The 27,682-nt window shown below is 40.3% G+C and overlaps 1 pseudogene; it reads left to right on the top strand.

The window, feature by feature from the left end:
• Positions 1-27,682, top strand: part of LOC124508743 (nuclear receptor coactivator 7-like) — a 62,599-nt pseudogene that overhangs the window by 11,339 nt on the left and 23,578 nt on the right.

The raw sequence follows: 27,682 nt of genomic DNA on the forward strand, positions 1-27,682 counted from the left end.
ATCGATGTTGATCTCTTGCCTACACCCAGGATCTTTGTTGTCCAAGACTCTCTCTGCTCTCTTTGGCAAATGGCTCTGTATTCTTTTCGTCTCGGCTCTCCATTTTTGGTCTAGAGATGTGTCTTGGAACCCTTGCTTTGTGTCTGGAGGTCTGCTACCTGCATGATAGCTTTACTGACTTATCTGTGCAGTGACAGGGTCAAGTTGAACTTCACATAAAATGAATATCTCATGGATGTTGTCGATTCTTAGATATGGCTCATGAACTGCCCTGCTTCACCCGTCAATGCCATCCCGTGCTCCACTTCTTCAACTTCCTTCACCATCCTGACTGCTCCTTCTTCTGCAGTCTGCTTATCTTGCTAATTTGGCTCAAACCATGTTTTCTCTTGACTTTATTCTTTAATTTGGGACCTTTCCGGACTGCACTGCCTAAGCAGGCATATGTGATTGATGCGGACTCATGTCTCTTCCTTAACCGGATATTCTACAACTGGTCTTCAGAACCCTAATGGGCAAGGCCAAGAAATAAAATGATCACTGCATTGCCTTTGCCCTCTTGGGGTCCGCAATTGCCCCCATGCTTAGAAGACAAGGAGGAAATGAGCTTCGAAAACTGTATTTGGATTTGGTGGGAAAGAACGACTGTCACTCTAACATAAGTCTTCTTTCCACCAATCCACAGTCCCACTTACTTGCCTGCCTGCCTCACCCATCGCTTAGTTCCCAGAGGTCAGATGGCACATGGTAGGATCTCAATAAATATTAATCCTACTAAGAATTGATTAGTTTCTCCATACTGCATGGTCCCCAATCCTGATAGCGCTCTACTTCATGGACTGCTCGGACATCTACCTCTTCATGTTTGGAACCCACTTAGCTCCCCACCATCTGACTGGGGTGCTCTGTTTCCGTTACTATAGCGTTTTCCAGTGATCATTCTTGTGTGTTTGAGGGAGGCATCTTCTTTACCTTAAACCTAAGCCAGGGGAAGCTCTTATGGCTTTAGGTCCTTATGAATCCTTGAATGTATAAAGATTCTGGCCTCTTTTGATGTATTCTGTAGATACCAACCAGTGCTCTGAACCTAATAGGGCCTCATTCTTGGCTTTTATTTTATGTGTGTGTGTGTGTGTGTTTTTTTTTTTTTAATTTTTACTTTGTTGGCCACTTTTATCCGGAAGGAACCTACACTGCAACCAAATTTGCTTTATCACAACTACCTCGACATGCACATACGTCCATCTCCACAGTTTTGGACCAGGCACTGTATCAGCATAAAAAGGTTTTCTGTTCTTCATGCAACCAAATCATATCAAGTTCTTTTTTCAAGGGTCAAATAAAAATGTGCTTCCTCTGTGACAAGTTCCCTCACCCCTGAATCGTACAATGATGTTTCCTGCCTCCTGCTTTGCAATTCTATCTTGTTGTTTTCTAACATTAAACTTACCCTTGGACATTTCTTCTTTATTCACTGGTTTATACTTTCTTTGAGAGAAGGACCCATGGAGTTACTTTTTTTTTTTTTTAATTTATTTTTTAACCATTCACTTACTTGTTCAGTGCATGTTGGTAGGCCCTCAATAAATATCACTGTGTGCATGAATAAATTAATGAGTTATCTCCAAATATACTAGCTACACAAAATATGGGAAGGATTTATCCTTGAGACTAGAGGCAATAATATATTTCTTTTTTCATTAATTCTTTTTTTTTTAATGTTTATTTATTTTTGAGGCAGAGAGAGACAGAGCATGAACGGGGGAGGGGCAGAGAGAGAGGGAGACACAGCATCCAAAGCAGGCTCCAGGCTCTGAGCTGTCAGCACAGAGCCCGACGCGGGGCCCAAACCCACGGACGGTGAGATCATGACCTGAGCCGAAGTCGGATGCTCAACCGACTGAGCCACCCAGGTGCCCCGGTAATAATATATTTCTTGACTAAAAGGTACCAGAGTTTTGAGGCAAAACTTGCAGTCCAGCCAAAGGGATCAAGATCCACTTTGCCTGGCTGTGTCGTAGTTTTGAAAATTTTGGTAGGACCAAGAAGAGTGATGATCTTACCCTGAGAGAGGTGTCCAGATCCTGGGTGGCCCAGGTAGCAAAGCAGATTCAGGTGATAGAAGAGTGTTGCCATTTGTGTAAGAGAAATGGATTTGCATCCTTCAATGAAGAGTCATCTGCTCTTATGGTTTTGCCCTTCTCCTGCTCCTTCACGGGATTCAGCCTAGTTGAAATGGACTACTCAGTTTCATCCCATGCTCTGCCTAACAAATGTCATAGCCATTTTGTCAGTTTTAGGAAAAACGTGAGTAATCAATTTGTGAGCAGTAGCAGGGATGTAGGTATTAATATCAGTATGAACCTAGGGAACCAGGCAACTCTGCGGGGGGTGTTTTTACCACACAGCTGAACCGTTGGTTTATGTGTTTGTTTGTTTTCAAGAATTATAGTCTATTGACACATACAACAGCTCAGCGCACTGATTTCAAGTTTCATTCAGCCTAGTTTTATTACTTTAATCAATCCTTACTTAACCCTGTTGCTCTAATTTTCTTTTCTTTGTTTTCTTGTTTCAGCGATCGCACGGTCTCACGCTTTGTGAACATCTCCGTGAATTCTGTTCTCGTTTCAGATTTACCAAATTTTTCCTTAGTCATTGACTCAACTATTAATTAGCTATGGCTGCAATGATGCTGTGTAACAACCATCATGAATCTGAATGATTTTGGATGGTGAATATTTGCTTCCTAATCATGAACCTGCAAGTGGGGTGTTGTTTAGCTGACCTAGGCTGGGGTCCGTTTATTGGCTCTGCTATAGGTTATAGGTCACCTGAGCTTGCTTACAAGCTTCCCCTGGGTTCAAATTATATATATATGTATATATAATATACATATATATGTAATATATATAATTATATTGTATATTATATACATATACATAATATATATGTATGTATACATATAATATATATTATAAACGTGTACAAAATATATATGCATAATATATTATACCCACACCTTTAATGTATATAGACCTCGTCAGAGGTCTTGCTTATTTCCAACTCTCTCTTTATCCTGTGAGCCTCACATGGACATGACAGATGGCTTTACTATCTTTGATGAGTTTATTTACATATATGCAAAGATTAGCAGCCACTCTGCAGGCTTTTAATGCCTACTAGATATTAAAGGGGGAAAGGACCACAATAGCACTATATTTGTTTCCGGTGTGAAGAAGGGGAGATGTGTCAACATAAATTTAAACCACTGATCCTACAGCCACCTGTTGCCAGCACTTTGGACGCACTGTTTCACTTTTGAATGGAACAGTTCTTAACCTTTATTTTAAGACAGCATTGGACGTAGTTTCCAAGATTTTGTCGGCAGAATATTTCCTGCAGAGTAAGCCTGAACTGTTTGCTTGTTTATCCTGCTGATTAAAATTTATTAAAGAAATAAACACATTGTTTCTTTCAGAGGTAAACCTACAAGCTCTTGGAACAGCCCTGTGACACATTGTCCCGAGGGTATATTGCCCTATTACTACTAAGTTCCACTCTCTTCTGGACCATGTACCCAATGCAGCACTGGCTGTCATGACACTTGTGAGAAATTTATGCTTCTAAAGCCCACAATTCCGACACTGGAGTCAGTTGGACAGATGCCAACTGAGTTGACTCCTTAGGTATCGGTAAGACATAGCAACTTCTCAGTGTACTCATCTTTTGGGAAATGTCTTATACAGAGTTTGACTACATAATATTATGTTCTAGAAAAGGTCAGTTTTATTTTTAATAACATTTTAATGTATATGTATTTATTTTGAGAGAGGGTGAGAGAGAGAGAGGCAGAGAGAGAGGGGGAGAGAGAGAGAATTCCAAGCAGATGCCTCACTGTGAGCCCACAGCCTGACGTGGGACTCGATCTCACAACCTCAAGATCATTACCTGAGCTGAAATCAAGAGTCAGGCTCTTAACAATCTGAGCCACCCAGGCACACCTAGCCAATGTCAGTTTAAATCGAATGTTTTGACAACAGTCACAATCACTGGCCCGTACAGTATTATTTCAAGAAAATATGACCATATTTACCTGTGGACCATTGCCATTTATTTTCACATCATACATAATAAAATTCCTGTTTAGCAGAGAGTAAATAAGACAGAAGGCTACATTTGTGTTCTTTCTAAGTCCACACATCCTGAGCTAAGAAGGGGTCTCTGTGGTCTCAATCATCCTGCAGCTACTTATTGTGTATAATTTCTCTTGGGAAAATTCTTCTAACTTTAAATTGTTCACAGTCTCTCCCAAACCATATTTCCTATTTCTTCTTGGCATTAAATCTTCATGATGGCCTCCTGGGATATCCTCTCCTGCTCTCTAGGTGTTTTATTTTCTATGACTAGCCAAATACTATCCGCATTCAAATTCATGTGAATTGCATCCTAATCTTTGAGATTTTCTCCATTCATATTTGTCTGCCATGACTACTGCTCCTTTGATGTTTCCTGGCAAACATCTCTCTCTCTCTCTCTCTCTCTCTCTCTCTCTCGTCATTTCTGTGACTTTACTGTATTTATGTCATTGTGGTTGTCTTGTTTTGTTTTTGTTACTCCTAGGGCAAAGCTTCATTTAGTTTAATGTGTGTGTGTGTGTGTGTGTGTGTGTGTGTGTGTTCCTCATAGCATTTAACGTAGTTGTTGATTTTGGTTTGGATTTTGGTTATCAACCAAACTATTCCAAAAAGAAGATTTTTTATCTAAACTCTAAAAGTGATAATGACACAATTTCTGGAAAACATTTTTTTTTTCCTCTGGCAGAATGAGAACATGATATACAATTTTTCTCTTGAAACATTCTTCTAAATATTCATGAGTGACCACAGTCCTGTATTTATAGCAGACTGTCTTCATTTCAAACTACAAGCTCCATTGACAAATTCTTACTGGAGATTACAAGTCCTTACTGGACATCTCCTTTAGATGGTCACTTGATACTTCAACTAAAGTCAATCCATATATGACATCTTGCAGTTTTCTCCCCTCTGCCCCAGTTAAGTTAATTTTCCTTAATCTACTTGGAAAAGATAAGTCATTGCTCATGAAAAAATCTCAGGGGTCATAAAGTCTATTTAATTCCAGTTTCTGAATACTTCGTGAATCAATTCTCTCTTTTCCTTCTCTGATACCACCGTACTGACTCAGACCTGACTATTTTAACTTAATCCAGACGAAATCTCCATTTCTGGGGCTCCTTATTTCTAGAACATTTCCCGGTGACCATCACATTTTTTAATATAAATCAGATCGAATTGTGTGTATCACAAGCTTTAATTTTGAAAATAAATATTTAGGCAAATCTTGTTTCACCTGTTGGTAAAGCACTTTGGAACCTACATTAGTTTGCTAGACCAACTGTAATGAAACACCAGAGACTGGGTGACCTAAGCAACACATTTTTTTTTCCTCCGTACTATTAGAGGTTAGAAGTCCCAGATCAAGTTGCCAGTAGGGTCAATTCCCTCTGAGGCCTCTCTGTGCCTTCCTCAGGCAACTCAGGCAACTGTGGCTTTCTCAGTCCAACTGACACTTCCTCAGTTCCTTGGATGACCACACATTTAATCCCCAAGGGCTCCCCATTTGGTCTTTGCTCTCCAAGGAACATCCTTCCAGTCACCCTTCACTTAACCAGATCTGATCTTATATATATATATATATATATATATATATATATATATATATATATGATCCCTTCTTCAATACAATCTTCCCTATGGTCCCAGTGTAAATTAATGTCCTTATTTTGTTAACCAACAGCAACCTAGACTTTTCTACCATATTTTAATGGTTTTCTACCATTTTTAAAATTTTTCTACCATTGCACTCATCGTATTTATGAAAGTAGTTGTGTAAAGTTTATTTTTTTTTCCATTAGATTGGTAGATCTAGAGGGAAAGCATGTTCTTCTTTTCTAAACTCCATATCACAGCACAGAGCATGCCCAAAACACTCAATGGATATTGTGGAATAAAAGAAAATATGGTATCCCTCCCATCACTTCTTGGTGAATTAACAAATAATCTCCAAGACTCAGACTAAGTGACTCCTGCATGATGCATTTCCTGATTTGTCAAGGTGAGTTAGATGCTTCCTCCCCTACTCCTGACCACTTGCATCCCGATCGTCCTCATACATCAGTTGTGTGGGAAAGCAAAGCCTTCCAAATGGATGGGAGAATCCCATTCAGGCAACACAGAACTTTAATCACCTCATTTTGTAGAATAAGCGTCCGTTCCCTAGATGTGTATTTGGTCATTATTTTGTTGTTGTTCTCGATTCCAATGCCTAGCTCAGGAAGAAGATAGGACACAATCTCACTGGGCCTTTAGGAATAACCAAAATGTCTATGAGAGTTCATGGTAGACACTGACCTGGGCATTATACTTCCTCTTCTCATCTCATTCCATACCCTCTATGGATCTGTTTGGGAAGATTCTTTGGGACCGGGTTTCTGTAAATTTGAAATGTATGCAATGAGAAAATCGTTTTTCCAAGTCTTTACTGTCATCTTAGTCTCAGCACTATGATAAAATGGCCTAGAAGACACACGTTGTAAAGGAATTTCTTTGTCGCGAGTATTACGGAGATGACATCCATCTTAGTTGCTTGGTGTTCTTTAGAATGCCTGCAAAATGGGGCTTCCATGTTTCTTTCATATCTGAAGGCAAACACTAAGCCCTGCATTCCAAATATTGTGGAGAACCTGGCTCCCCTCCTGCAATAATAATAATCATAATAATAGTTTTGAGAAATCTCACATATTTCCTGGTCAGTCTTGACTTTGATCTCTTTCCCATGGTGAATTATTGATCTCTGTTAATAATGAATCTACCTTTCCTCCATAGCATCAATCGGCACAGAGAGTTTTCCCAATATCTTGGCTCTATATAGCATGGTGTGACAGCGAGAGGGAAATTGGATAGAAGTGTGATTATGTTGTGACCCCATGTTAAATTTCAGAATTAGGTATCCTCGCTCTGAAGAGTCCCTTGATTATTTCTTTTTACTATAAATTTCCTGCAGATCTTCTCTTTCTCTCTCTCTCTCTTTCTCTCTCTCCCTCTTTTTTTCTCTTCCCCAACTCTCCTGAACCCCAGGAAAAGATCATAAACTCTTTTACTGTCATTCCTCAAACATATATCTTTCTCTTTTTCTTACCTCTAATGAAAGTATATGCTTCCCTTGGTGCACCAAACTTGCATTAACACATACGGCTAAAGAAAACTCAATTGTTTGGTACCACAAAAGATGTGGTCACTAATTCAAACTTAGGTCCTATGTTTGTTTTAAAACCATCATATTATCAGTCATGACCTCAATACTAGCCAGGCTTCTTAGTTGGGAGCAATGAAACAGTTTAGGTTGATTGAAGAAAATGATCTTTGGACAATGCCGTATCACAAGAAATAGCTGGAGAAGCAGGTTCAAAACCAAGTAGGAGCCCAGGGAAGCTTTGCAGGCAGAGGCACCGCCAAAGTCAAGCCCCAAAATTAGTTCAGTGAGATAATGGTTGCTTTTTCTGCCCAACTCTGGGTATCATAGCTTAACTACCATTGCCATCGCCACAGGGCACTGGACCTCATCTCCACACAGATTTTGTGACAACGTTTTGGCTGACTACATCCCCATTTCTGTCATCACGGCTGCTGCAGCGTATCACTAGATTCTTCTTTGACATCCTGGGCAGAAGTGCCTACATGGATGAGCTTAAGTCGTCGTCTGGCGCCTTTTCTCGTGGGAGCTGGCACTGCACCCCCAAATACTCAAAGTAGGGAAGTTCTCCAGTGAAGGAACAGGACTCCAAGTCCAGGGACAGAATACTACTAATAATACAACTACTACTAATAATAATGGTAATAATACTGAACATCTATCTCCTCATTCACACATTCGCTGTAAGCAGACTTAAGCCAGATGGAGATTTCTTCTCCAACATGTCTGAACCCTGTCAAGCCCCTTAAAGGGAAGGAGGGGCTGCTGCAATGAAAATTTTGTGTCTTCATTGGCTTTAAACAGAAAATGTCCTTCATTTCCCTACCACTGTCATTATCAGACATTTGGGGGTAAAACAGAACTACTGTTTTTAGGCAATGACTTTTTTGAGTGATCCTCATGCATCATTTTATAGCTTCCATTTTGTTTTCTCTGTTCTCTGACTTTTTGTATTAAATAGGCTAAAAATGTGGCAACCAATTGATAATGATTTTATCAAAAATGTCTCGATTCTTTTAGATCTTCAGGGAGTGGGAATGATGGGGAGTGGGCGAGAGAGAATACGTATTTATCTCCATGAGTGTTACTGCTTTTAAAAGAAACAAAAATTTTTAAAAAATGATCCAATTTTGTAATTATATTATTTAATTTAAATTATATTAATCCATGTTTTATTATGTATTTATATTTATGCTAGGTAGGTGGATTTGAAGACGTTTTCTCACGCAAGAAATATGCAATAAATACATTATTTTGGTTGTCATCAGAAAGTTTGGTAAATTACTATTTGGTTGACATTTTCAAAGGGGTTATGAAATATTTTTTTTCTTTTTTTAATGCTTATTTATTTATTTTGAGGAAGAAAAGAGCATGCACCAGTGGGGAGGGGCAGAAAGAGGGAAAGAGAATCCCAAGCAGGCTTCCTGCTGTGAGTCCGGAGCCTGATGCAGGGCTCGATCCCACAAACTTCAGGACCATGACCTGAGATGAAATCAAGAGTGGGAGGCTTCACCAACTGAGTCACCCAGGTGCCCCAGAATTTTTTTCTAATAATACTAGACTAAATCATTTATGATTTTATATTGTCAGGCCTGAAAGAACCAACAATATATAAATATTAAGCTCTAGAGTTAAGAAATAATTTATACTTTTATTCTTCAAAATAAAGAAAATATTTTTCTGTATAATATTTATATTTAAATTTGAACTCAACCACCTTAATCCTGAAAATGGTGACAGTATAGGTTTGGTAAAATTCAAACACCTAAATTTGCAATGATGACAGTCAACCAGATGAAATTATGCCATTCTCTAAAATCCAAATGAAATTACCTGAAAGATGAAAAAAAAAAAAAAGCTTTAATAATAACTTTACTGAGACTTCCAATTTCAGCTCTGATGTGTGAAGAGATTGACCTGACCTTATAACAAAGAAAAGAAGCTGCAAAACTCTGAGGTGACCTTTCTTGGTCTATCAAAGGGGTGAGTTCCGAGGGCAAGCCACCACTCTAGACTCTGAATAAACGGTGAATCCAGCATCCCAGCTGGAGTTGAAGTTGCCCCTGGAGTGATAAACTGGTAGGAACATTTCAGTGGCACTTGTGACTCATTTCTGGAGGCTAAATGTCGTCTGACATGAAGAGGGTCTCTTTGAGGGACACCTATATTTGCACGAGTTTTACATTCTGGGATCCCACCAGGCACTTGTGGTTAAGAGCCAAGAGAGATCCCTTCAGTGTTCTGCCATTAAATGTGGGAAGGAACCAGTAGGAAATATGCCCCGAATAGTTTCCAAGACAAAGGACAGTCCTCTAGGAGAAACACTAGTTGTGCCTTATGTCTTCAGGGAAGGGTGTTCCCTCTCCTAGCCACCTCCCCATCACCAGCACCCTTTAGCCTTTTTAGCTCACCTAAGGAAGGAAGGAACTACAAGCAATGACCCTTGAACAGAAAACATGCGTCCATCTCATCAAAAATGGCTCCAGTCGACAGCATGAACAATAATGATACTTAGACCTAGGTTTATAGTAAGTAATATTTTCCTGATTAAAGTAACCACTACATTTGATCTTAACATCTCCAAAAGATATATTTGTAGTGAGAACATAAAATACTTTCAACTGTTCATTTAAAAAGAGAGAGAGAGAGAGATTTGAAACAAATCCAAATTTTCTTTTTCGCAAATTCCACTTGTAGAGCCATCTGAGACAGAGTCATGTTTCTTTTCTAGGTCCCAAAATTCATGGAGGTGTTTGCAGTGAAGGTTTTTCTGTGAAGCAGAAGAGTATATATGTAGGAAAGTCAAGACATTCTAATTCTAGGCTTAGTGGGGACTTTATTATCCATAAAATACACATTCTGCACATGTTGATGTTGATAGTGATTTACCCTGCTAGAAGAGTCCATAGTGAAATGCACCTTCTCTTTGAGACTCTGGAGAAGAATGTAAATGCTAATTTTCTTACAAAAATAGCAGCTTCACTTTATCGGAGCTTGCCCTGTGCTGGTCCCTGTGCTGAGTCCTGAGCACATTCCATGCACAATTTTATAAAAACTTCACAAAATACACATGAGGCATATACAAGTTTTATCTCCAATTCACAGGTGAGAAAGCCATCTCATTTACACTGATTGTAAAGGAATATTCTGCTTTAGGAGGAGGAGCCCAGGCTCAGCCCTGGTCTTTGGACATACTCAAAACTTATGTAAGTAAAATAATGAAACCCAGGAAAGAGTTTAGAAAAGTCTCTGCATTGATTTGAGCTTGGTAGAAACAAGGTATGTGTAACTTTGAATTTGTCTGCTAATTAGAATTTGGGCAATTTTACAAGTAGAGAGACATTTTTAGGTCTAGGATTCTCATTATGAATTGCTTACAATTCATATCCTAATGATTTTACATGCAAAGAGAAGCTGTCTATTGATCAAATGAAAAGAACCCAGAGATGCATTTTAATTACAAAAGCTGATTGCTAATATTGGAATTTTAATGGACTTCTGGACTGCTGAAAAAAATAATCAGAAAGATTTACACTCTTTTAATGTAACTGGATATGATGGAAGTATAGCCCTCCTTAGGATGCAGGAGTGTAAAAACCAGTGTTTTACAATTGATAAGAAGGTTATAGAAACTACAAAACGGGATAACATTCTTTCCAAGAGGAAAATGTCAGTGTGTGTGTGTGTGTGCGCGTGTGTGTGTATTTAGATATTCCTAATTCTGATTTATAGTATTAATGGTAGTAGAAAGAAATGTAGTTATTCTCTTAGCAGCAAAATTAATCTACCCATAAATATCTAATATCAGTTTTCAATATCTTAAGAATCACACTAAAATATAATTTAAACCTGTCTCCCGTTTTGAGCGAGTGGAATTAATTGCCCTGTGGCAGTTTTAAGAAGAGCTGGCTAGATTTCTAGATGGGTGAATTTGAAAAGACAGGGACTCTGTACTTAATATTGTATTAGCAAAATCTGTATTACATTAAAATAAAATCTGTCCAATGGCCAAGCACATTTTTAAAAATGCTTTAAATATTTATTGTTACCTCCCGAAAGATCACAGACACATAAAGAAATTTTAATTAAAAATCTTACAAGTCCTCTCCTGGCCTCCATTTTGTTACTTGCTGCCTTCAGCAAGGCTGTGTTGTCTCTCAACCCCCCACCCCCACCCCCACCCCCACCCCCACCCCTGCATTGCCTCTCTAAAGCACAACATTGCTGGCTTTTACGCTTATCACCGGTTCCACTTTCCATACGTTTTATTTTCCAGGGGTAATTCTCTGCCTTTTCCAACAAAATCAATCAATGTGTGTTTGGCTTCCTTAATTTCCACCCTTCCAACCTCCCTTTGCCCCAGTTTGGCCAATGCACACATAACACCCTGAATAAAACTGGCAAAAATAGAATTATCTTTAATGGGGAATGAAAGAGAGAGGCTATGAAACTCATATGTGAATGTTTTTCCTGTCACACTAGATTTCATTTTCAAACCTTTGTAGCGCTGCCCTCTTAAATGGCTGACTTGGTGTCTGTCTGCCTTCTGGGCCAAAACACGGAGCCCTGAAAAGTCAGGGCCTTGCATCATGTGCACACACAGCAGGGCTCTCCCCAACCACAGGACTGAGAATGGAAGTTTCCTTCCATTTGAAGTTTCTGTTAAACTGAGCTCAGGTACTCTCTTAAGTCCTTACTTAGTCTTGATTCCCACTACGCCATAGAGAAGGGAATTCATTCGACTATCTGTGTTTCATAACAAAACCAGTGGGCTACAGTTTGCTCAGTTGAAAGTTATCATCTCTTTTTGCTTGTTTCCACTAACCTCGACTTTTCTCTAAATACAGAAAAAAACATGGCGTGGATTTCTCTTACAGTCCAGCAGATCGGGCCTAATGCCGTCGGTTCTCCTGTTACTTGCTGTTTTATGCTATATGTGCAATCTCCAAGAGATGGGGATTCTCAGAGAGGGTTGAGCACACGCATATGGACCCACTTACGAAGTTTCACACTAAATTCGTTCAGTGCTTGATCTTTCATTTCTGTAATGACATTTTTAAAAAAAAATTTTTTTGTCACCAACAGAATCACGGACTACAGTTGACTGCTTTTATTGCTTTTAATTAAAGCCTAAAATAGAAAGTGTCTATTAATCAGCGTGTGAAGCCATTCGGGGGGGAGAGCTTTATAGACACCTTACAAGATGGATAGTAGTTACGTAAAGTGTCCCACCTTTGTCATCGTGGCAGGAAGACAGCCGTTTAAGTTAATTATATCACGGAGAAACACCTGTAATCTGGACATTTGGAACGCCACACCTATTTTGACAGGCCAGCTACCTTCTTTTTTTTTTTTTTAAAGGAGCAAAAGATATATTTAAAAATTCATCATTTTACGATCACCGTATTCATTTCACAGCACAGTCGGAGAGAGAATGGGGAATGATTTTTGCGTGTGTGCTTCTTAAATCGGGATATAATCAGCTAATCACTGACAATGAATTGAACAGGTCGACTGTTCTCTCCTCCTCCTTCTCCTAATGTATTTTAAATTGGCTTGATTTTTTTTTTCACATTTCCCAATTCAGATTTACAGAATAGGAGCTTCTGATGAGAAAACTCTCAGCAACCTGCTCCCTTAGGTTTCGGAGATGGAGAGAAATGAGCCATTTTCCCTGGTCTTTCTTTTTATGGGCTGGAAAGTCTTTTCAAATTCAATTTCCATGTAATTCAGGGAAGATACATCACAGTTCGTTGGGATGATGAGAGCACCCAATCTCGCCAATATACATAGTTGTGTGGATTGAGGTGAAAATATTGAATTACAATTCAGTGAAATTTATCTGAATCCCTTGAGAGGCTCCACAGGGCTCAACTCATTTTCAGTTGTTCCAGTGAACCAGGGAGACTGGGGCAGTGGTAGATTAGCTTTCCAAGTTGTATACTTCTAATAATAGCATAAACAAACGCATCCCAGAGAGAGATGTGTGTGTCATTCTTCAGTGAAAATCACTACTCTTTAGAAATGTGGACAGCAAGAGTCTCTGGTCACACTCTATGTGGGTGGGCAGGCGGGGTGGCCTTCTTGTTGGCCTAAAGAACTCAGGAATCCAAAGACCCAGCCTCAAAATGTGAAACTGCCAGTGTCTGTAGAACCTACGGATTTCTGTGCCTTTCATCCCTTTTTGCTTTGTCATGTATGTCCTCGTTGAAATACATTCTCCAAAATTCCATTCTGCCTGTCAAATCCATCGAATCATTTTGATGACTGTTTTTACTATTTCTTCTTCTTCTTCTTCTTCTTCTTCTTCTTCTTCTCCTTCGGCCCTTCTTTCTCTTCCCCTTCTCCATCTTCTTCACCTTCTTCTACATCTCCTCCTTGTCCCCCTTCTTTTCCTCTTTCTTCTCCTCCTTCTTCTTCTTTCTTCTCTCTCTTACTGGACCCCATCTCCAGCACCCATAGGCCATCAAGAGTTGTGGGAAGTGGGCTCCCCATGATAAAGAAGTAGGAAGACTGTGTATGAGACATGATATTTAGGAATGGCCTCCAGCCTCACAGTGAGAGCCAGACTAGTCGTCACCACTTTGAAATCCCTCTGCAGCCTTGCACCACCTTGCCTGAGCTTAGCCACCCCCAGGATGCCCCCTGCAGTTAGGATGTACTCCTTGTCCTCTGCCAACCACTGTCTCGCAACTTACTCTTCCCAGCGGAACATGACACTATCACATCTATGCCAGGATTTTAATGTAGTTTGCTCTTGTCCTCTGCCATACAAGTTAATGCCCGGGATGGATGCTCCTCTTTTAATCTGGGTCAATGAAAGAGAAGAATTAGGAAACTGAATCACCGCATGAAGGGCAGACCCGGGCAACCCACAACTACACATAGGGTACAAGAGACACGAAGTCTGCTTCTTGTAAAACTCTGAGATTTGGGGGTTGTTCATTAGCGCCTAAGCTGACTATTACAAGTCTGTGTTTTCCACAGGGTTTTCCTTATTAAATTTGTCATATCTCTATCCATGGCCCTGATAGTGGCCAAAAGATATCAATGATCCGGTAACTCATCAGGATATATGATCTTTTTAGCCCATTGCCCAAGCAATCTAAATCCACCCACAGTCACTGGAAATGCGCAGTCAAAATATGAAGGCATCAGTTTCACAGCAACTTGTGACAGCAGTGACGGTCACATCACAGGGTGCCCCGGAGCCAGGACCTGTGTGTTTAGTTCTTATTTCAAGGCAATGGGTCATTAGGCAATGGGTTCCTCTTTGAAGTTGGGCTCAACTCCTATTTGCTCTCAGTTTCGTTACTTCTTGCTCATAAATTTTTGAAACATTTGAGAAGAAATGGGTCATAGAGGTCACCTTATCTGGCACCCAAACTACCCACACATCCATGCATCTCGCCTCCCCATCAGTCACCTCCTAAAATAAACAAGGAAGTGGAAACCTGGCAAGTTATAGTGGACCAAGTTAGGCATGAAAGTGATAGCAGAGGCAAGATTAAGATTATGTCTTACCATCCGTTATGTGGGCCAATCTCCCCCCCCCCCGCTATAATTCTTGCTTCTTTAATTTTTTTTTTTTTTTACAACGTTTATTTATTTTTGGGACAGAGAGAGACAGAGCATGAACGGGGCAGGGGCAGAGAGAGAGGGAGACACAGAATCAGAAACAGGCTCCAGGCTCTGAGCCATCAGCCCAGAGCCCGACGCGGGGCTCGAACTCACGGACCGCGAGATCATGACCTGGCTGAAGTCGGACGCTTAACCGACTGCGCCACCCAGGCGCCCCAATTCTTGCTTCTTTAAAACAGTTCACACATCAACATCACCTGCAACGTTCTTTTAAAAATATGCCTACCTGAGCATCATCTGATTCATTTTGTCCAATTGTATACACTGCCTCTTCATGAAAGCCGCTGTGATATGAAATGAGGCGTTACCGAATGAACCAGATTCTCTTTGTTATTCGTTATTGACGTAACCACTGCCCAGGCTCTCGATATTACCAACATGGAGTCTGCTGCTTCCTACATGATGTAATTTCAGGAAAAATCGTGCACAGACCTGGCATCAAACCATCACGCCCCCACAACATGCCATCATATGCAACATTTCTGGTATTTTATTCATGTTTCTTGCTTCAGATATGTTACACATCTTGCTTAAATATCGTCTGTGCCCTCTATTAGTCAACTAATTGATTAGATTCAACAAGATTTGATAGACTGACCGAATGCCAGTTTCTTTCCTAGGGATGGCCCCTGCATAGATATGGGTGAATAAGTCCACTGCCTTCCCTCAAGGAGCAGAAAAACACAAAAACTTGTTTGTAGGTTGTGTGTACTCCATCTCCTTCTCCCCGGAGGGTTTTCCATGCGGAAGTCCTGGCAGTCAGGACAGGTGCAGTAAGGAAAGGCCCCCGGAATATTTACCTCCTTCACAGTCACTAACTAGGGTTAGCAGGTTCAGGCCAGCACGGCTGACCTCCTGAGAAGTTTCTAGGCATGTATCCTCAATGTTCCTGTGAGCCATGTCCAACCACGCAAGCCCTTTCTCCTTCCCTTGGTCTTAGTTTTTACTTCTGCGCAGTCCTCTGCCTAACCAATTCTTGGTACTCTGTGAGAGGACCTATCTAGACAACCAAGTACTTCTTTGATACTGTTTACCTCACCTGGGTGGCTCCCCTGCCTTCAAGACCATCCTTGTGAGGACAAAGACTATCTATCAGGAGCGGGACATGTACATCTCGTATGAACTGTGGCCACTGCGGTATTTGAGCAAACTAGCCACATGCTCGGTTCACTGGGGTGCTGGTTATTGGCAGGAATTTAGATATCCTGCAGTCCCTGCGATCCTTTGCTTTTTCTCATACCTGACATCTTGATGACTGGTATACGTTTTTATGAGTTTTCTCATTTCACATATTCTAGTTTTCCTCAGGGAATGGGAGAGAAAGGTAACTCTGATGTACTTTAATTTCCTAAGGTAATAGATTATCTTGGGGTACGTGGATGGCTCAGTCAGTTAAACATCTGGCTTCAGCTCAGGTTATGATCTCACAGTTCGTGGGTTTGAGCCCCGCATCGGGCTCTGTGCTGACAGCTCAGAGTCTGGAGGTTGCTTTGGATTCTGTGTCTCCCTCTCTCTCTGCCCCTGCCCCTACTCATGCTCTGTTTCTCTCTCTCTCTCTCTTAAAAATAAACATTAAAAAATATTTTTAAAAACTGTAATATATTATCTTTTTAACCATTATTACCAGGTGTTCCCAACATGTCTTTCAAAATCTTTCAATGAGAAAAACCCATTGCTGGTGTGTGAGATATTCTTTTGGCCCTGATCACGAAGAAGGAAAAGTAATCAGGGGAACTACATCTGATTTTATCAGATAGAGCAGATCAGTCATTGCCTAGCAGGACTCCAAGACAAGGGGGCAGAGTAGAGGGGGCGCCTGGGTGGCTCAGTTGGTTAAACGTCTGACTCTTGATTTGGACTCAAGTCATGATCTCAGGGTCATAGGATTGAGACCCACATCGGACTCCATGATAAGCATAGAGTCTGCATAAAATTCTTTCTCTCCCATTCTCTCTGCACCTTCCGCACTCTCTCTCAAAGAAAAACAAATTTTCAAAAAAAGTTTAAAAAAAGACAAGGGGCACAGTGGAGGCTAAGGATTAGAGAGATATAGAATAATAGTGTTAAGAGAATGACGAGTTTATGGTGGGAGGGGGTGGGGTGAACTGATCATCCTCGTGTATTGGTCAGAATGAACAGATGAACAGTCATAGATGTTAGATTTTCACAGAACAGTTTCTTTTCCTGTCCAGTTGAAACACCATGTAGAATTACCTACTCTTTCTTGTGTCCTGATATAGGGACACAGAGATCTAGATATAGACATAATGGTGTTTTTTTTTCCCTCCTTTTGCTAAAGAATAATGACAATCAGTTGTGGATAATCTGTGGATGAGCACTGGGGTAACTGTTTGGATGGAATACTCAGGGTGGGGCAATAAGGTATTAAAGGCCAACATCTAAACATGAGTATCTAGACAAAGATCCAAATGACATATCCGGTTTGTTAATGAAAATACTTAGCACATGCAGAAGAAAACTATTTGTAAACTAGGTCTTGCCTACATAAATCTCTCCTGAATGAAGCCCTGCAGTCAATCATTTCTAAATTCTTTAAGTCAGCCTGCTGATTGGGAAATTAAGCTCAATTTAGTCACACCAGTCTATGCATCTCAAGGCTTTATTTTTACTAGCAAAATGCAGGTAATGCCCCTCAAATCAAAGCTATTCCCTTCTCAAACAATGGCAGAGAGGAGTTGTTCTTTTTTTATTATACCAAACTGAAAAAGGGTGTTTGAAAACCCAGAGTGGTCATTCATTTGCCAATAAGACCAGAGTCCTTGCAGGGATTGTTTTCAATGAGAAAACTGGGAAGTATATGTCTGTATTTGCTGTGTCCCCCTCTTTTATTTTACAACATATTTCTCTTATAAATATCGTTCATTTCCTTTGATATATTTTGGACCATTTCAAAGGGAACATTATTACCTTGGTAAGTCCATAAAACAAGAAATAGAATGACCAGTAGAATTGACCTGGTGAATGAGTCTGATACACCAATATCTACAAGTGTCTTAGTCATAGATATGCTATTCATTCATTCATTTATTCATCCACTCATTCATTCATTCATTCATTCATTCATTCATTCATTCACCTGTCCACAGAATTGGCTTACTAAGTGCTAATTACTGTTCTAGACACTGGGGATGTTAATTTGAACACAACTCCTGCCCCCATGTTACTTGTGTAAGCTATGATACCCTAAAAAGATAAAGACTAAAGACATTGTCATGTTGTTTTAGAGCCCTGGGAGAGTATGCCTATGTATTGTAAATAAATAATATGACATTTACTAAGGAAACTAAATGTACCCCAATCACGGTACTAAATGCCGGAGAGAAAACGATGGCACATTAAGGTGCTATTCTCAATAGGGCTTACAATCCATTCAGTTTAACAAACTGTAATCATAGTCCAATGAGGTGGGCACAGTAATTCACCCATGTGTGTGCTCAGTCCAGAGGCAGCATAAAGCGAGGAAGAAACACAGAGGGTGTTAAGGGTAGAGTCTGTTTCAGGGAAGGCTTTTCAGAAATAGACTTTTTAACATTTGAAGGATTGCTTTCCTTTAAAAAAAAATAATTATGCAATATATCTTCCTAGCTGCAACATCACAAGCAACGAACGAGTCAGTTTAGAAGAATATAACTTTCACCCTGCTGCCCACTCTCATGCATAGAATTGAACTTATAAACCAAATCTGAAGAAAGTATAATACTGCTTCCTCAGACACAGTCTGAGGTGTTGTTAATATTCAGACATCTGGGTCCAGCACAGACTTGCTGAACACCTGGTTGTGAGAGCTTGGAATCTGCATTTCAAACAAGTGTCCTATTTGATAGCACAGTGGAGTCTACAACCCCTTGTCTTCCGGTTTTAGTAAGATGATCTGGGCAAAGGAGTTACGTAGCTGCATTGGGGTAGAGAGTGGTTAAGAAGACAGGCATTCTGTGAGCTCACTTGAGTTCGGTATTTGGACGGCAGACATGCTTTGGGGAGGCAAGAAACAGTAGGGAGAAAAGAGAATGAAGCCAGCTTGCATTCTGACATCTTAGGAAGATAAATCTGGATGTTTTACGGAGCACAAATGAAGTGATTCTCTAAGTGTGAACGAAAGGGGATGAGATAAAGAGCACCCTCAAGCAGTCCAGGGGAGAGAGAGGAAGGTCTGACCCAAGGCAAAATAGGTTCCAGGCACATCACCTCCTTGACTTGTCACCAGGCCACAAAAAGTTGCCTCAACTGGAAATTGGCTGCTGGCACATCCCAACTTAAATGAAAGTGTCAGAAAGCATTTAAAATTTTGGTATATGGACTGTTCTTGCAAGTCTTCTCTTCATCTACTTTTCAAAGATTAATTCATTGTTTCAAATGGCATTTTCAAAAGGTAGAAAGTGAATTATCAATTAGTAACTGTAAAATAAGCTTTTTCTTGGAAATAAGCAACTAGCATGTAGTTTCCTTTCACTCGATAGTTCTCTCAGTAGAGAGATATGTTATAGTTGTAATTAGGTGTCTGGAGTGTGCATTTAATAATGATAACAGGTGAATATGTATTCCATAATTATATTTTTGAAAATATTATAGTATCTGCTAATATATATTAAGCTCTTTGGGCATAGAGACGTGTCTAATTTGGTATAAACTGGGTCCGTGTCCCTTTCACTTTAGACAGATTTCTTTTTTTTTTTAACGTTTATTTATTTTTGAGACAGAGAGAGACAGAGTATGAATGGGGGAGGGTCAGAGAGAGAGGGAGACACAGAATCTGAAGCAGGCTCCAGGCTCTGAGCCGTCGGCACAGAGCCCGACGCGGGGCTCAAACTCACGGACCGGGAGATCATGACCTAAGCCAAAGTCAGACGCTTAACCGACTGAGCCACCCAGGCGCCCCTAGACAGATTTCTAACTATAGTCTTCTGACTTCCCTTTTCTGCAAGCATTTACTTTTGAAGACTTGCAATTGCACACACTTCTCTGTCCCTCTGAGATGTGGATCTTCTACACCCCAAGGATGTCTTTCTCAAGAACTTGGAGCCAGCTCTTTGAAATGTCCTCATCAAGAATGATGGTGCCACCAGCTCCCAGACTCTGTGGGTTCCAAACTTCCATAAGCTCCAGTCTGCAAACATAGCCCGCCTCTCACATCAACCAACCTTCCCTGATATCTTCCAGGACTCGTTCAGGAGATCAGCCCAGAACTTAAAACTCTCTCTCCTTTTATGTCAGTGACGCTGAGTTCGTTCCTTTTCTTCTATTCCACTAATCTTGAGTAAACCTTCCTTGCCTATGTAATTGCTCTGGGGCAATTTTTCTTGTCACAATTATGTGTGAGCACGTAGTAACAGGTACTGTAGCTAACCCACACAAGCCCCTTATGAAAAGAAACACAGGTCACTGGTTCATCTGTTTTAGAAAGGAGAAGAAATTGCGCCTAAGAATCGTATTTTTCATGCTTTTTTGAATTGCAACCCATTCATTCATTCATCATCCATTGAACATTTATAGGAAATGCTATCAGGGGAAACTCAGTATACCACACACAAATGGAAATCAGTAATAAGAATATTTGTTCTGGGCATCTGGGTGGCTCAGTCGATTAAACGTCTGACTTTGGCTCAGGTCATGACCTCGCGGTCCCTGAGTTTGAGCCCCGCATTTGAACTCTGCATTGGGCTCTGTGCTGACAGCTCAGAGCCTGGAGGCTGCTTCGGATTCTGTGTCTCCCTCTCTCTCTGTACCTTTCCTGCTCATGCTCTGTTCCTCTCTCTCTCTCTCTCTCTCCCCCCCCCCGTCTTTCTCTCTCAAAAATAAATAAATATTAAAAAAGTAAAAAGAATGTTCTATCTTTAACATCCTTAGCCTTCACCCCCCCTCCCCCCCATCCTGCCACAGTTGGGAAAAGTGGAGATGCTGTGTTATTGCCCTTTTTCCAGGCCTGTTCTGGATGGAGAAGTAAAAGAGGAACCATTGTCTTTAAATATTTCCTTTTCTTCAGGTACAGGTATCTAGGACATGTTTTTCTTATTACATGTGATGTTATTTCTATGATTTGAGGTCTTCAAATATCATCTTTAACAGTAAAACAGCAACGAAAAGTCTCCAAGACATTTTAGTGGGGTATTTTTTTTGTAGTTGCATTTGTGGATTTTTGCCCCCCCAGAGGAGGCGGGGATGCTTTTTTTTTTTTTTTTTGGAAGCAATTTAGGGCCTGTTCAAAACTGAGTACAAAATTGTGCACAGGCACTGACACCCTCACCTTGAAGATGTTGACCCTCTGGTAATCTAACCCCTGATAAAAGTGAGAAATTTTATTTTGGTTTCTAATTCCTCGTGATTTAAAAACAAGTCCAAGGCAAGTAGTTAAGCTATAATGGCTTTTAATGACGGTGACTTTTAAGAACAATGACCCTCTGAGATGAAACTATTTGGTCATTCATAGGTTAGTTAACCTTTTGGAAGCTCAAAGCCTCAATTCTAGCAGGGAAGGAACTTCAGAGTGCAAACAGGTCTGTGCCTTTGGTGATAATTGGCACAAGATAATTTAACTGGTGACTTTCTGAAGGAAGGATATTTACTCAGGTGTGGAGTGAATATTATATCAATAAACAATGGAAATGAGTATTGCTAATTAATTGAGAATATTGGGGTCTAGCTAATTTTTTATCAATGAGTGTTAACAATGACAATATCAAGGGGATTTCTTTAAATGGCTAGAAAGATCAGTCTATCCAAAGTCCATCAATTATTTACTTAAGGAAATAATTTTTTTCTCTCTATGTTCTTTAGTAAAAAGAAATAGCTGTTTTCAGTTTAGTGTCCAGTAAGTTTGACCTGAATGTATAGTGATATAACAAGAAAATACTTGGCTAACATTGAGGTCATTTAATTTGTGTTTTATAGCTAGAAACCTAAATTTTTGTGTTCTATGTAGGAGAATTTATCTTAGCATTTCGTGTGTGTGTGGTGGGAAGTGGCTTATGCTAGAAATGTATGACCCTAGAACATAATCATTTAACTATTTTAAGCTACTGAATGTCTTTATTTTTCATTACTTTTAATTTTTCATGGACTACCCATTATTAAAAAAATCTTCTTTGGATCATAGTAGTCTTAATATTCAAGGTAGATAGGCCAAGAAAGGCATATGAGTTATAACATCAGGAAAGGGGTTTGCCTTTTTCTACACTGATCATTAGTATAGTCTATGTCTTAAATTGACATCAAAGATTAGTTTATTTAAAAATTTGATGTTATCACTATATAATAATTCCCTATATTCTGTGGAGCACAGAACTTGACACAATAGAGAAAAAAAAGCCTTAAGAGCTTTTTCTGTTCTTTTTTTTTTAAAAAAAAATTCATGTTGGGGCGCCTGGGTGGCTCAGTCGGTTAAGCGGCCGACTTCGGCTCAGGTCATGATCTCGCGGTCCGTGAGTTCAAGCCCCGCGTCGGGCTCTGTGCTGACAGCTCAGAGCCTGGAGCCTGTTTCGGATTCTGTGTCTCCCTCTCTCTCTGACCCTCCCCCGTTCATGCTCTGTCTCTCTCTGTCTCAAAAATAAATAAATGTTAAAAAAAAAATTAAAAATTTTCATGTTTATGTATTTTTAAGAGAGAGAGAGAGAGACAGAGCCTGAAATAGGGAGTGACAGAGAGAGAGGGGGACACAGAATCTGATATGGGCTCCAGGCTCCGAGCCGTCAGCACAGAGCCGGACGCGGGGCTTGAACTCACAAACCGTGAAATCATGACCTGAGCCGAAGTCAGACGCTTATCCGACTGAGCCACCAGGTGCCTTGAGAGCTTTTCCTTTTCTACCAGATGCTGACTTCTAAGTGATTATGGCTATAATTGATTTTTATGCAAAAAGTTGGTCACGCTAACTAAATTCTGCCACTCCCTCCTTTGCCTCAAAATACGTTTGATATTTACAATTTTTGACACCTTCATTTCCTTTTCAATTGTCGTTGGAAGCTGTTACATCGGTAGGTCAAGTGTTGCTTCTTTATGCCACCATGGTGTTGTTTCTTTGCTGCTCTGTTGAAATCATTCATCAGACAGCGATTGTTCTATATAAGCGATGAGGTATGTGTAGGATGAACAGCGGTGCCGCCGGGAGTAGTCTCTGTATAATTGCTCAGAATACGCTACTCGAATTCCATTTGTCTTCCCCACATGGGTGATAAGAGAGACGGTTGTTTATGCATCACTCACCTAGATCGTATTGCGAGAACTAGAAATTGTATTTGCAAGTACAATTTCAGAGTTCCTGGCGAGACTCACCATAGCCCTGGAATGACAAGGATGTTTTCAGGATGCATGGATAATGCGTGTTGTACATCCTGTTATAAAACACTGGCAAGTGTGCTCTATTATCTCCGATGTAGAAAATCACTCCTCCTCTCCTTTGCCTCCTCTCTCTGTCTGACTTCATCAGGGCTTTGCTGGAATTGTGGAGCCTGTATGAGGGGCACCTGGCGGAAATTGGGAGAGACGGCAAACTTCCTTGGGGACCTCGGAGAGAGAAGAGCTGCGCATGAAGTATATAAAAGAGTTGGTGGGAAATGGAATGCCCTCTAGATGGAAATCACATGTGCATCTCAATGCCACAATATTTTCACCATGTGATTGAAATCATATTAACCTTTTGCAAATTGTAATGTCATTCGGAGGATTGTCTAACACGATTCAGGGTTCATCTTATGAACACCGTGGCCGTCAAGGTTAACAAGGCGATGTGGTATAGAAGACAAAGGGCCTAAATAATTCTAGTGTTATTTTTGGACATCCAGGTGGACATACAGGCAATGATGATGTGAGATGTCTGGAGTTCATTTTAAGGTACAAAACATGCGATAGGAAAACCTAGCAATGCGGGACGACTTAAGAGGAAGCTCAGTTTTAGATATAGGCTCAAAAAACTGAAATCTAGGTGAGTTTGTCCAAAAGGACAAGGAACTAAGTGAAGAGGAAAAAGTGAGAATAAAGTATGCTGTTTAAAAAGACAAGATTTTAGATTTGATTAATCATGTTGCCGTAAGCCATTTCGTTAATCTCACGTAATGTAAACGGACGTGTTGGTAAAATCCTATAAATGGACAAAAAGGGACGAAGTAGTTGATATTGCCAGAAACATGTAAGATAGCTCATTTATGGTGCCAGGTAGAGAATATCCAGAGTGAACCTGAGCCTACAGAAACAAGCAGAGAGACAAATCAATGGACGGAAACATATTACGACTGAAAAAAGAGTTTGCCGTTGTGTGTACGGACTTGCCATGGACTGTTAACCCAAGACATGTCATTTGGAAAACCATTCATACTAAGCATACTTTAGCATGACTGCAGTATTTTTTCCATTTTAAATGTCTTGAAATATACTATATATTTTATCTAAACTATGTGATATATTTTAATACAAACAAACGGAAACAGTTACTGACTTGACCTAGTCTCGTTTACACACCATTCATTCACTTAGATCATCTTGTATTTGTAAATACACAATCCCTGTATGGCGAAACATAAAGAAAAAAAAACCCAAAAAGTTAAATATTCACGTAAAGGCCTTGGAAAAGGGAATGAAGGTTTTCCTGGCTGTTTAGTTAGAAATGATAGTTTCCACTACAGTTTTGAAATGAAAAAAAAAATAGATTTTTAAATTGGGTGTCTGGAGTAGAGTCCTAAGTGCCGTGGACCCTTACTCAAGCTCCGCCATAAACAGAACCAAGTAAAGAACTTCAAATTTGGCTGGAAGTGATGTATTTGAATTTCCCAAAGCAGATATTGTCGGAGCATCTGAGAATCAGGAGGAGGTCAAGGTCACGTCTGCGATTCACTCACTGTCACTCTTTCTCTCTCTTTGCCCCCTGGCTTCTTCATCCCTCCCACTCTCCCTTTCCTTCCTGGCATGTGGACACAGCTCTTACTTGCTAGGTAGGACTGGCAAGTTACATAACCCCTTTGTGCATCAGTTTCCATGAAAAATAGACATAAAAAGCCTACCTACCTGGCAGGGTTGCCTCCAGGGTTACACGTGTTAACATGCATGTAGCAGATGCTACTGGCTCAGGTTCAGATGCCTGGATCCTTGGCTGGCCCCTTTGGTCCGCTCTTCCTCTCCGTGCAGCGGGACTTCTGCATTTCCCTCTCATCCATTCTTGTATTTTTTTTTTTTTCAACGTTTATTTATTTTTGGGACAGAGAGAGACAGAGAATGAACGGGGGAGGGGCAGAGAGAGAGGGAGACACAGAATCGGAAACAGGCTCCAGGCTCTGAGCCATCAGCCCAGAGCCCGATGCGGGGCTCGAACTCACGGACCGCGAGATCGTGACCTGGCTGAAGTCGGACGCTTAACCGACTGCGCCACCCAGGCGCCCCTCATCCATTCTTTCTCTGTGCCTTGCCCTTGTGGTGGTGGAAGCCTCTCTAGAAGGGGGGACCTAGAAGTTTCCTCCAAGCCCTACAAAACCCAAATACTTTGCATGAAGGCAAGACAGCTCGGAGGAGCCTCGGCTGGAGTCTGGCTACATACCGGACTCTACCTGACCCCACATCGTTAAGTAGCTGGTTTCCTTTCCCTAGCTTGCTTCTTGCAATCATTATGGGTCTTTCCTGAGACTTTCCATCATAAATGGACTCTTGAAGAGTCCAGAGAAGTTGATTCTTGAACAACACGGAGGTTGGGCTGCTGGCCCCCGCGCACTCAAAAAATCTGTATGTAACTTTCCCCCCCAAACCTAACAACGGATAGCCTACTATTGACCGGAAGCCTCCCTGACAACAGAGTCAATGAACACATCGCTTGTATATCTATTATACATTGTATTCTTATAAGAAAGTAAGCTAGAGAATAGAAGTTAGTAAGAAAGTCAAAAGAAATGAAAATATATGTACATTACTTTTCCATATTTACCAGCAAAAATTCGCCTGTAAGCGGACCCAGGCGGTTCAAACCCATACGGTTCAAGGGTCACCTATATGTGGAAAACACTGAACATTCAGGGGCATTGCAAGTGCTTAGTAAAAAAGTGCTTAATGTTGTTACTCTTATTATTACTTTCTTCATCGAGTATGTATGGGGCACTACTATTTAACAGGCATTCTGCTGGCCTGAGCCTCTTCCCCAGACAGTAGTAACAAAGCCCAATGCATTGATAGAAGCCTGCAGGGGCTACACGATAGGTGGGATTGGAGATTAAGTGGAAAATGTAGCAAATCTGTAGCCCGAGGAAACACATCAATCAGGAAAATTGCTGCTAACTGCATTTTTCTTTCATTTTGTAAAATACCTGGTGAGATAGGCAGTGATCTTTTGCAAGTCATTTTAATATTACATTTAATAATAAATGTGTGTGGTATTTCCCGGTTTGTGTGTTTCATTTCCCTATCAAAAACGAGTATTTATATTTACTCCAGTTATGCCTTATTTCCATGGCATTTTCAAGCCAGCTTCTTATCACAAAACTGTAGCCTTCCTAAATGTCTTCCCCAATTAACCAGTTGGCAGGATTCGTTTTTTGCTCTAATGGTTATGACTTTTGGTTATGGCTTTGTCAACATGTTATCTTTTCCAGAAAGAACCACAATAAACTGAATGAAAAGTGAAGCATCCCAATTTGAGCCTCCCTCCCCGCTTTCTTCTCAAAGACATACTCAGAACAACTACTTGCGATTCATGAATTTTCTGGAACCTAGATATTTGCATTATCAAGATTTCAAAGATATGAATGAAGTCTATTTAAACTCGGTGCACTGCGATTCATTTTAGTAGAGATGTTTGCATAATATATATAGTATTCCCTCAAGCAGAGGGCAGGATAAAAACGCTTATTGAGCTGAGCTGCAGGAAAGTACGCAAGGATTTATCTAAAGGTCAGTGAATGTCCTAAGAAATGTTGTTCATAACTAAAAGTAGTTACTATAATGAAGTTAAAGGTTTATACCTAAACTCAGATTTGAAAAATATTTTGTTTCTCTATAAAATCTTCTTCATTCTTGACTTCCTCCTCTAGGAGAAAACACAGAGTGGTGTGGGGGTGAGCGAGGGTGGGAAGGTTCTGAAGCTTAAATTCACCTGTTTATAGAGCTCTTTGCTTCCTCTATGTCCAGAGGGTCCACATTCTCATTTGTCTTAGGCACCTAGAGACTCAAGTTTACCCAGAAGTGACCTGGCTAAATCAGGGTATGAATACGGTTTTACAAAATGGCGGAACTGGTTTTCCAAGCGTTTGTACCATTTGCAGCCCTCATTTGTTGTGCTTGAGAGTTCCAGATCCCTCCCATCCTCCTCAATATTTCCTATCGTCTGACTTTTTAATTCTAATAGCTGTTTAGTGGTACCCCATTTTAGTTCTAATATACATGTCCTTAATGATTGATAATATTGAGCATCTTTGTATATCTACCTTGGTGAAATACTTCAATCATTTTTAAACTAAGCTGTTTGTTGTCTAATCAGTGAGGTTTGAGAGTTCTTTATGTATTCCGGATCCAAGTGCTTTATCAGATATATGATCTGCGAATATTTTTATTCCTAGTTTGTGGGTTTTTTTCTCTTCGTTTAAACAACTATTTTTCAAAAGTAGACTTTTTTTTTTAGCTGTGATAAAGAACAATTTACTGATTTGTTATTTTACAGGTAGGACTTTTGGTGTCATATCTGGAAATAACTTTTCCTAACTGAAAAACACTAAAATAAGCCTCTATGTTTTCTTCCAGAGGATGTAGAGTTTTAGAGTTTATATTTGTGTCTCTCATCCAT

This window comes from Lynx rufus, unplaced genomic scaffold, assembly GCF_022079265.1.
Source record: "Lynx rufus isolate CCGP_SWC_20201006 ecotype Redwood Valley unplaced genomic scaffold, mLynRuf1.p SCAF_1, whole genome shotgun sequence".
NCBI lineage: Eukaryota > Metazoa > Chordata > Mammalia > Carnivora > Felidae > Lynx > Lynx rufus.